Raw genomic sequence first — 9379 nt, forward strand, 5'->3', positions numbered from 1 at the left:
CCTACTCCAATCAGGAGATTTACCTGTTGCCAGTGCGATCCTCCAAATCGACTGGACTTTTGCTCAGCACTCGACGCTTCCGGACTTTCTGCTGGACATCCGCTTCCCGGCTAGTCCAGTCTTCACCTGGTTCGCGATACCAGGACTTTCCACCTAGGGTTACCACCCCCTAGGACTTTTGCCTGAAGTCATCGACCTGTCAAGACTTTCCGCATAGGGTTACCACCCCCTATGACCTAGGGTTACCACCCCCTAGGGTTTTCCCTTTGCCTAACCTCAGCTAGGACTTTTCTCCACCTAGGGTTACCGCCCCCTAGGACCTAGGGTTACCACCCCCTAGGGTTTTCACTTGCCTAACTGCAGTTAGGACTTTCCTGAAACACTCATTCAACATGTTAGATAACAACAAGACTTAACTTTGAACCCTTTGCCATTATCAAAACTTGGGTTTGATCGTCGGATGCTTCCCGCACCAACAGTCATCCCCGTCGAAGTCGGAGTTGAATCTGACAATATACAACATTACAGTGAGGACAACGAGCAACGGAGGCTCTTGGAGTTAGACTTGGTGGACAAGGCACGTGCTAAAGCAGTCGTCCGGCTGATGGCCTATCGCCAGAGGATGAAGCAGAACTACAATCGAAGGGTGATCACAAAGAATCATAAGATAAATAAAATAAGAAGTGATCATGGAGGTGAATTTGAAAATGATAGGTTCACAAGTTTTTGTATGGAAAAAGGTTATAAACATAAATTTTCCACCTCTAGGACTCCCCAACAAAATGGAGTTGTTGAGAGGGAAAATAGAGGTTTGCAAGAGGCCGCTAGGAGTATGTTAAATGAATATTCACTTCATAGTTTCTCATGGACCGAAGCAATTAATACAGCTTGTTATGTACAAAATCAAACTTTAATACATAGATTTCTAGGAAAAATGCCTCATGAGTTGTGGTTTGGTAAACCACCTACAATTAAGCATCTTAGAGTATTTGGATGTAAGGTTTATATTCTAAACACCAAAAATCATTTGGGAAAATTCTCCGTTAAGGTGGATGAGGGTATTCTTGTAGGTTACTCAAGTTATAGCAAGGCGTATCGAATTTACAACAAAAAATCTAAATTAGTTGAAGAATCATTAAATGTTGTATTTGAAGAAAATCCTCCTTCGAACCCTATAAGAACAAACGATGAAGAATTATAATTTGAGTTAGAGAATTAACAATAAACAAAGGAAATGATCAAGGGGGAGAAAACCAAGAGAGTGATAGTAAGAAAATTGAAACTTCGCCACTTGAACTCGAAGTTGTAACAAATCAAGAATCAAGACCTACTAGGATTCATGTAAATCATCCCTTAGATCAAGTAGTAGGAGACATCACTCAAGGAGTGAGAACTCAATCTTACTTTAGAAATAAAGGAAGTCAAGTAACCCTAATCTCTCAAATAGAGCCAAATACCATTAATGACGCCTTGCTTGATCCGGATTGGATTCTAGCAATGCAGGATGAACTATCTCAATTTGAGAGAAGTCAAGTTTGAGATTTAATTCCTAGGCCTACCAACAACTCAATTATTGATACAAAATTGGTCTTTAGAAATAAACTTCATGATAAGGGGATGGTGGTGAGAAACAAAGCTAGATTAGTTGCTAGAGGTTTCAATCAAGTAGAAGGGTTAGATTATGATGAAACTTATGCACCTGTAACAAGATTGGAATCTATTAGGATGATGTTGGCCTTTGCCGCCCACAAGGGGTCCAAGTTGTACCAAATGGATGTAAAATCAGTATTTTTAAATGATGTTATAAAAGAAGAGGTATATGTTGAGCAATCGTCGGGGTTTGGAAATTTGGAGTGTCAAAATCATGTATATAAACTTAAAAAGGCCTTATATAGGCTAAAACAAGCTCCCCGGTCTTGGTATGAACGATTGTCAACATTCCTAGTATCAAAAGGGTTACATAGAGGAAAAATTGATCCCACCTTATTTTTGAAAAATCGTGGTAATGATATGTTTGTGGCCCAAGTATATGTAGATGACATTATTTGTGGTTCCACAAATAAATATTTTTTAAATGAGTTCATTAATCACATGGAGAGTGAGTTTGAAATGAGTTTGGTTGGTGAGTTGACATTTTTCTTAGGTTTACAAATTAAGCAAAGCAAAGAGGGAATTTACATTCACCAATCTAAATATGCAAAAGAGCTATTTAAAAAATTTGGACTGGAAAATACAAAAGATATATCTACTCCCATGGCCACTAGTACTAAATTAGATAAAGATCTTGAGGGGAAAGAGGTTGACTCTAAGGTGTATCGTAGTACTATAGGAAGTCTTCTTTATCTCACGGCTAGTAGACCTGATATACTTTTTGCTGTGGGTATGTGTGCAAGGTATCAATCTTGTGTCAAGAAGTCACATTTGAGTGCCATTAAGCAAATTCTCTGATATCTCAAGGGAACTCAAAATGTTGTCCTTTGGTATCCTCGAATCGAAACTTTTGACCTAGTGGGATATACCGATTCCGATTATGCTGGATGCAAATTGGATTGCAAAAGTACTAGTGGTGGTTGTTAATTTCTAGGATCCTCTCTAGTAAGTTGGTCAAGTAGGAAACAACATTGTGTAGCTCTCTCTACAATCGAAGCGGAATATATTGCTATGGGAGAGTATGTATCACAATTATTGTGGATGACCCATACTCTAGAGGACTATAAATTTACCTATAACAATGTTCAAGTTCTTTTTGATAATGTGAGTACAATCAATTTGACAAAAAATCTCGTCCATCATTCCAGAACAAAACACATAGAGGTTAAGTATCATTTTATCCGTGATCATGTAACTCGAGGTGACATTGTTCTAAATTATATTGAGTCAAAATCAAACTTAGCCGATATCTTCAAGAAACCTCTTCCAAAAGTTGAATTTAGCTTTCTTAGAAGGGAATTGGGAATGTGTTGTATTGATTAAATCACATCCTCCATGATCACTTCAAAGGTAAGACTTTTGAAGTTCTCTTAATCTTTATCTTGCCTCTCACAAAAATATAGGATTGTTCTCTTAAAAATGTTTAGTTGGGGGTGAGAGGTTAGGTACAATTCTCTTGGTTATAATGCTTGTTATGATGCATTATTTTGGTCAAGAAAATTGGATTTCATATGAAACATTCATTTGTCCAATCATAGGGAAAGCAAGTGTACAAATCATGTGCATTTAGCCCAAAGATTATGATTGGAAATCTTTATTTTGAGATACATATCAAACTCATTTAGAAAACCCCCATTGAAGTTTGTGTTTGGATAAGAGTTACTCTTGCATAGTTGGATACAAACTTACAAAAATTATTGAAGTTTTAAATGATTTTCAATTACGTGTCAATCTTCGACAACAAGGACCATTTTTGTCAAAACTTATCTTTCCCTAATAATAAAAGGCATACGTAGTGTCTAACCAAAATTTCATGATTTTTAAAGTAGTATATACTTATTTATGCATTTATGAAACTCGACTCTTAAAATAATCAGAACTGCAGTGTTATCAGAAATCCCAATCGATTGGTCAATCGATTGGGAATCTCACATCTCACCCACAAAGCATCATTGAATCGATCACTAGATCGATTCAGCAAGTCTCAATCGATCGGTCGATTGATTGAGATGCATGTCCGAATCGCACAGAGACTTCGTGAATCGATCAGTCAATCGATTCACTTACTCTCAATCGATCGGGCGATCGATTGGGGAATTCGAACTCCAACTATTGACCTAAGTCTCCTCTCATTTCAAACTTTCTTCTTCCCAACTCGTTCCATGCCCTAACTTGGGCGATTTCCTCGATGATTCTCCCCATTTCGTCAGCCGCCTTCTCCGACGGTCTTCACCGACAATGAGTGCTCTCCTCTTCCTCTCTCACTTCCGCTCTTCTCCTCTCGACGAATAGGGCTCGCGGTCCACTGTCTTCCTCATCTCCTCGTCGCAGATGTCACACGCCTGGATGCGGAATCTGAATCTTAAGTAACTCCTATACTTTTCTTTTACTTTATATATAGACTTTGCTTCTATAATCTGAGTGTCGCTTTAGGTTTCTAATCTTGCTATTTTACAAAAAGTAATCAAGGTATCTAGAGTTTAATCCTTATGTTTCAAGAAGAACACCCATGTATATCTAGTGTAATCATCTACAATCACAAAGCAATACCTACTACCATTTAAAAAAATATATCTACTACTATCAAACAAATCCATGTGAATGAGCTCCAAATCATTTAAAGTACTTACAACATTTTTACCTTTATAGGTAGCTTTAGTTTGCTTACCCATTTGACATGCATCACACATTTTATTTTTTTTTGAAACTTCAACTTTGGCAATCCTTGCACCAACTCTTTCTTCGAAAGTCTTTTGATGTTCCTCATGTTGGTGTGAGAAAGTCTCCGGTGTCAAAGCCAAGTCTCCTCTTCTTTAGACATGAGGCACTCAGCAAACACATTAGTTGCACCAAATAACTCAACTTGATAAATATTTTCTCTTCTATGTCCTATGAGGATAATGGTGTTTAGTTCACTATGCTTGATTAGGTATTGAGATGAGTTAAACTCAACTTCATAACTCAAATCACATAGTTGACTAACACTTAAAAGATTAAAGACCATGCCTTTCACTAATAACATATTGTTTATCACAAATTTTTCAGAAATTCTAATATCTCCTATTCCCATAACTTTTAATTCACTACTATTACCAAAAGAAACGGTACATTTACTTTTGTGTCTAAATGATGAGAATTTTGAAGAGTCTCCCGTCATGTGCCTAGAGCATACACTATCTATGAACCATGTTGTTGGATGCTCCCCCTTGGCGTATGCCTGTTTAAATACGACAGACCAAATGTTTTGGTACCCAAACTTTAGGTCCAGTAGCATCAACAACAAATTGCTTGGTTACCCAAGCTTGAACAAACTTAACCCTTGAAGCATGATTTCTACTAACTAGAGACATGAATTTGATTTCCTTATGTTGTGATTTAAATCCTAATCCCACTTTGTTGTGCACACCCCTTTGAGCTCCTAGAATTATGTCCAAATATTTAGAGCTTGAAGTACACTTTTCTAAAGCACCTCTAAGATCATCAACCTGCAATTTCAAAGATGCATTTTCCTTCTTAAGATCATCAAATTCATTTATGTCATTTTCATGAAGCATGCAAGTTTCACATGGCACAATTTCATTCTTAAATGATTTCAATTCATTTTGCAACTTTTTAACCTTGCCTTTTAATTTATCTAGTGTATTAGTTAAGCATGCAATGGTGGCATACATCTTATCAAGCTTGGAAGAAATTACCTCATCATCACTAGATGATAACTCACTTGAAGATTCCATATCCTCCTCATGACTATCTTCATCTTCACTATCTCCTACATGGCTTAAGGCCGTGAGTGTCATGTGCCTTGAGCTCTTCCTTTCATCTTCTTTCGATGAATTTGAAGATGAGGCATCCCATGTAGCTTTCAAAGCCTTCTTCTTTTTCTTGATCTTTTCTTCTTCTTCTTCAATTTTGGATACTCCATTTTGTAGTGCCCATTTTTCTTATATTCATAGCAAATTATATCAGTCTTAGTCTTTGAATCCACAAGAGATTTACCTTTTCTCTTATCATCATTGAAAATCTTCTTGACATCCTTCTTGTCAAACTTCCTTGAATGTCTCATCATTCTTCGAACAAAATTTGCCATTTCACTTGATAAGAGCTCTTCATCACTATCATTATCACTGTTTTGCTCAGATTCTGAAGATGACTCCTTCTTCTCCTTCTTCTTTTCCTTGTGCTTCTTTTTGCTCTTTTCACTTGCAACCAAGGCTATATCTTTCTCTTTGTGGCGTATGTTAGCTTGCTCATGCAATTTAAGTTCACAAAATAATTCATTTAATTTTACTATTGACAAATCCTTTGAAACCTTATAGGCATCCACCATGGATGACCATAATGAATTTCTTGGGAAGGATTTTAGTGCATATCTTATGAGATCCCTGTTCTCAACACTTTCTCCAACTGAATGAAGATCATTTAGGAGTTCCTTGAATCTCCCATGTAGTGAACTTACGATTTCTCCATCTTTCATTGTGAAATTCTGAAGTTGATTTATTAAGAGATCTCTCTTTGTAATTCTTGAATCCTTGGTGCATTCATTTAGCTCAATGAGCTTATCCCATAAATCCTTGCCACTCTTGAAAGGTCCAACCTTATTGAGTTGCTCTGAGCTCAACCCACACTGAAGAGTCGCAATCGCCTTAGCATTTGCTTGAGCCTTCATCTTTTGTTCAACGGTCCACCTTGATGATTCAAGCATTTTTCCATTCTCGATCGGCGCCGTGAATCCCTCCGTGATTGAGAACCACATATCAATTTTGGTCATGAGATAGTGCTCCATGCGGCTCTTCCAGTAAGCAAGGTCGTTGCCTTCATAGAATGGTGGTCATGAAGTACTATGTCCCTCTTTCAATGACATCTTGTAGCTCTTAACTTGTGCTTTCTTGGTGATGAATCCTTAAAAGCAAACTTGCTTTGATATCACTTGTTAGGACCGATTGAGCTAGGTGGGGGTAAATGGCTCACTTCTATTTCTTCGTTGACTTGATTTTGTGCGACGGAAACTTGAAGGCAATGCTAACTCTTGTATTTATTTAGTATCCACCTCCTTAAGGAGGTGACTAGTCCAAGGATCCACACCACCATTACTCTTCCACTATAGAACTTCTTCTTCTCAGAATTACACCAAAAGTGGAGAAACCTTACACGATTTACAGCTCTCTCAAAAAAACTCACAGCTACTACAAGGAAGAAGAAGAGGATGATTACAAACTTGGAATAACTTGTTCTTTGTAGAGTACAATTTGAAAATATCACAAGAAGGAGAGCTTGAACTTTTTCTTGAGCACTTGAAAGATCTTGAGCACTTGAGAGCAATAGAACAGTGTATTTCGGTGAAGCCTTTGTTGCGTGTTCTTTTTGAGCTTTTAAACTTCTTCAAATATAGTCGTTTCTCACATAATCATCATAGTGAATCGATTGAGTATATCTCCAATCGATTCAAAAGTATTCGTTGATCGTCAATCGATCGACCGATCGATTGGTTTACTCCAATTGATCAGCTGATCGATCCAGGAGTGTTTTATGCTTCGCGCAGAAACTTCCTCAATCGATCGGCTGATCGATCTAGGAGCTCTCTGTGCTTCACGTAGAAGCTTGGTCAATCGATCGGTCGATCGATTGGTTTCATCCAATCTATTGGCTGATCAATCCAAAAACACTCCATTTCACAACCACGCGTCTCAATCGATTTACCAATCAATTACTGGTTTCCCAATTAATAGCAAGTGGATTAATACATATTTCTTATAATAAATACCTCATCCTAGATGAACACCTGTTCCCTGGACTTTCTTACCTTGCATCCGGCCTTCTGACCTGCAAGGACTTTTTTTGCCAAGACTCCGGTCCTTGACCTTCTTGGACTTCTCTTGCCTTACATCCGGTCTTCTGACATGCAAGGACTTCTTTTGCCAAGAATCTGGTCCTCGACCTCCTTGGACTTCTCTTGCCTTGCATTCTGTCTTCTGACCTACAAAGACTTTTCCTGCAAACTTACAATACATGTTAGATCCACACGTATTAACCTAAACTTAAATAATTGTCAACACATTGAAACTTCCAGGGCATGATTGCACCAACAACTAATTCAATAATCCAGCTCTCACAATCTTATGCACTATGAAATCCCTCTTTCTTGTAAACTTTCCAGAGATAGAGAAGTCTCATACAAAATATTCTCATAAGAACAAAATACAAGAAACACCAAAAATGAATGGAAAATGAAAGCACAACACTTTGCAATGAATTCTTTATTTTGGATGCTTGCTTGTCACTTTGAATTGCCTCTTGGTAGTTGAAAATATAGTATCACTTATCCTCCAAACCCTTAAGAACTGGTGTGTGGAAATCTTCACAAACTCCCCTTTATATGCTTCCGTTCAAAACAATTTCCACCTAGTAATCGATTAGCCTTACTTACCAATCAATTTCCATGTCATAATTCGACTGTTCACCCTATAGAATAGCTCTTTTTAAATACCTAATTGATTGGTGAATCATACCAATCAATTAGGAAGCCTCTAATAAATTTCCTTAATCAATTCTGAGGCTTTCTATGCTATTACAAAAAGGTCATTAATTGATTACCCTAATTGATTGGTTTAGACTTAATCAATTGACAATTGATTCAAACACCTTCTGTGTTGTTGTGACAAAACTCTCAATCAATTGCCCTAATCGATTGGGCCATGCTGAATCAATTAACATAATCGATTTAGCATCTTTTTGTGCTTCACAAAAATAACTCTCAATTGATTAGCCAATCAGTTCAATCGATTAGAACATTTTCCAATCAATTAGGCAATCTGTCTAATTAATTCGAACATTTCTTGTTTGAATTGCATCTCCTGCCAAATGATCGATTGACACTGCTCAATCGATTCAAGCACCAAAACCCTAAGATTCAGATTTAGGGTTTGTTAATTGATTCCACTCCTTGGCAATCAATTACTAACTCTAATTTCAGCCTTTCCGAGGCTAAAATCATATCTTACCAAGTATTCGGTTGACCTCAACCTCTCAGGACTTCTATTGCCCAACATCTAATCATCCATCATTTGGTAGAACTTTCCATTACATAGCATCTGATCAACCTTTACCTACCAAAGCTTCTTCACCAAGTGTCCGATCAACCTTTGACCAACTTGGAGTTTTCCATCTCGTGCCAAGTGTTAGGTCCTCCATGACCCACTTAGACTTACCATCTCACGTCAAATATCCAGTCCTTCATGACCCACTTGGACTTTTCCCTTGCCAACTTCTCGTTGGACTTCCGTTGTCTAGTTTCCAACTAGGTCTTCCACTACCTAGCTCCACTAGGACTTCCGTTACCTAGTTCCCAACTAGGTCTTCACTGCCTACCCCCGCTAGGACTTCCACTACCTAGTTCCCTACTAAGTCTTCACTGCCTAGCTCAACTAGAACTTCCATTCACCTAACCTCTAGTTAAAACTTCCTCACATCATCAAGTACACGATCAACCTTGACCTACTTGACTTCTTTCTTACATATTATCAAACATCGAAATTTAAGCTTGAGCCAACCTGAGCTTAATCAAACTGGTCAACCTTGAATCAAATATTATTGTACCAATAGAGAAGGTCATCGCTAAGACAGGAACTTCCAAGAGTGTTGAAGAAATGATGAAGACACAACTTTAAAATGAGATGAAGGTGAAGGCACAAGAAATTAACAACCTCCAGACTAAACTAGATATGGTAAGATA

The sequence above is a fragment of the Zingiber officinale genome, chromosome 7B (genome assembly GCF_018446385.1).
Source record: "Zingiber officinale cultivar Zhangliang chromosome 7B, Zo_v1.1, whole genome shotgun sequence".
Taxonomy (NCBI): Eukaryota; Viridiplantae; Streptophyta; class Magnoliopsida; order Zingiberales; family Zingiberaceae; genus Zingiber; species Zingiber officinale.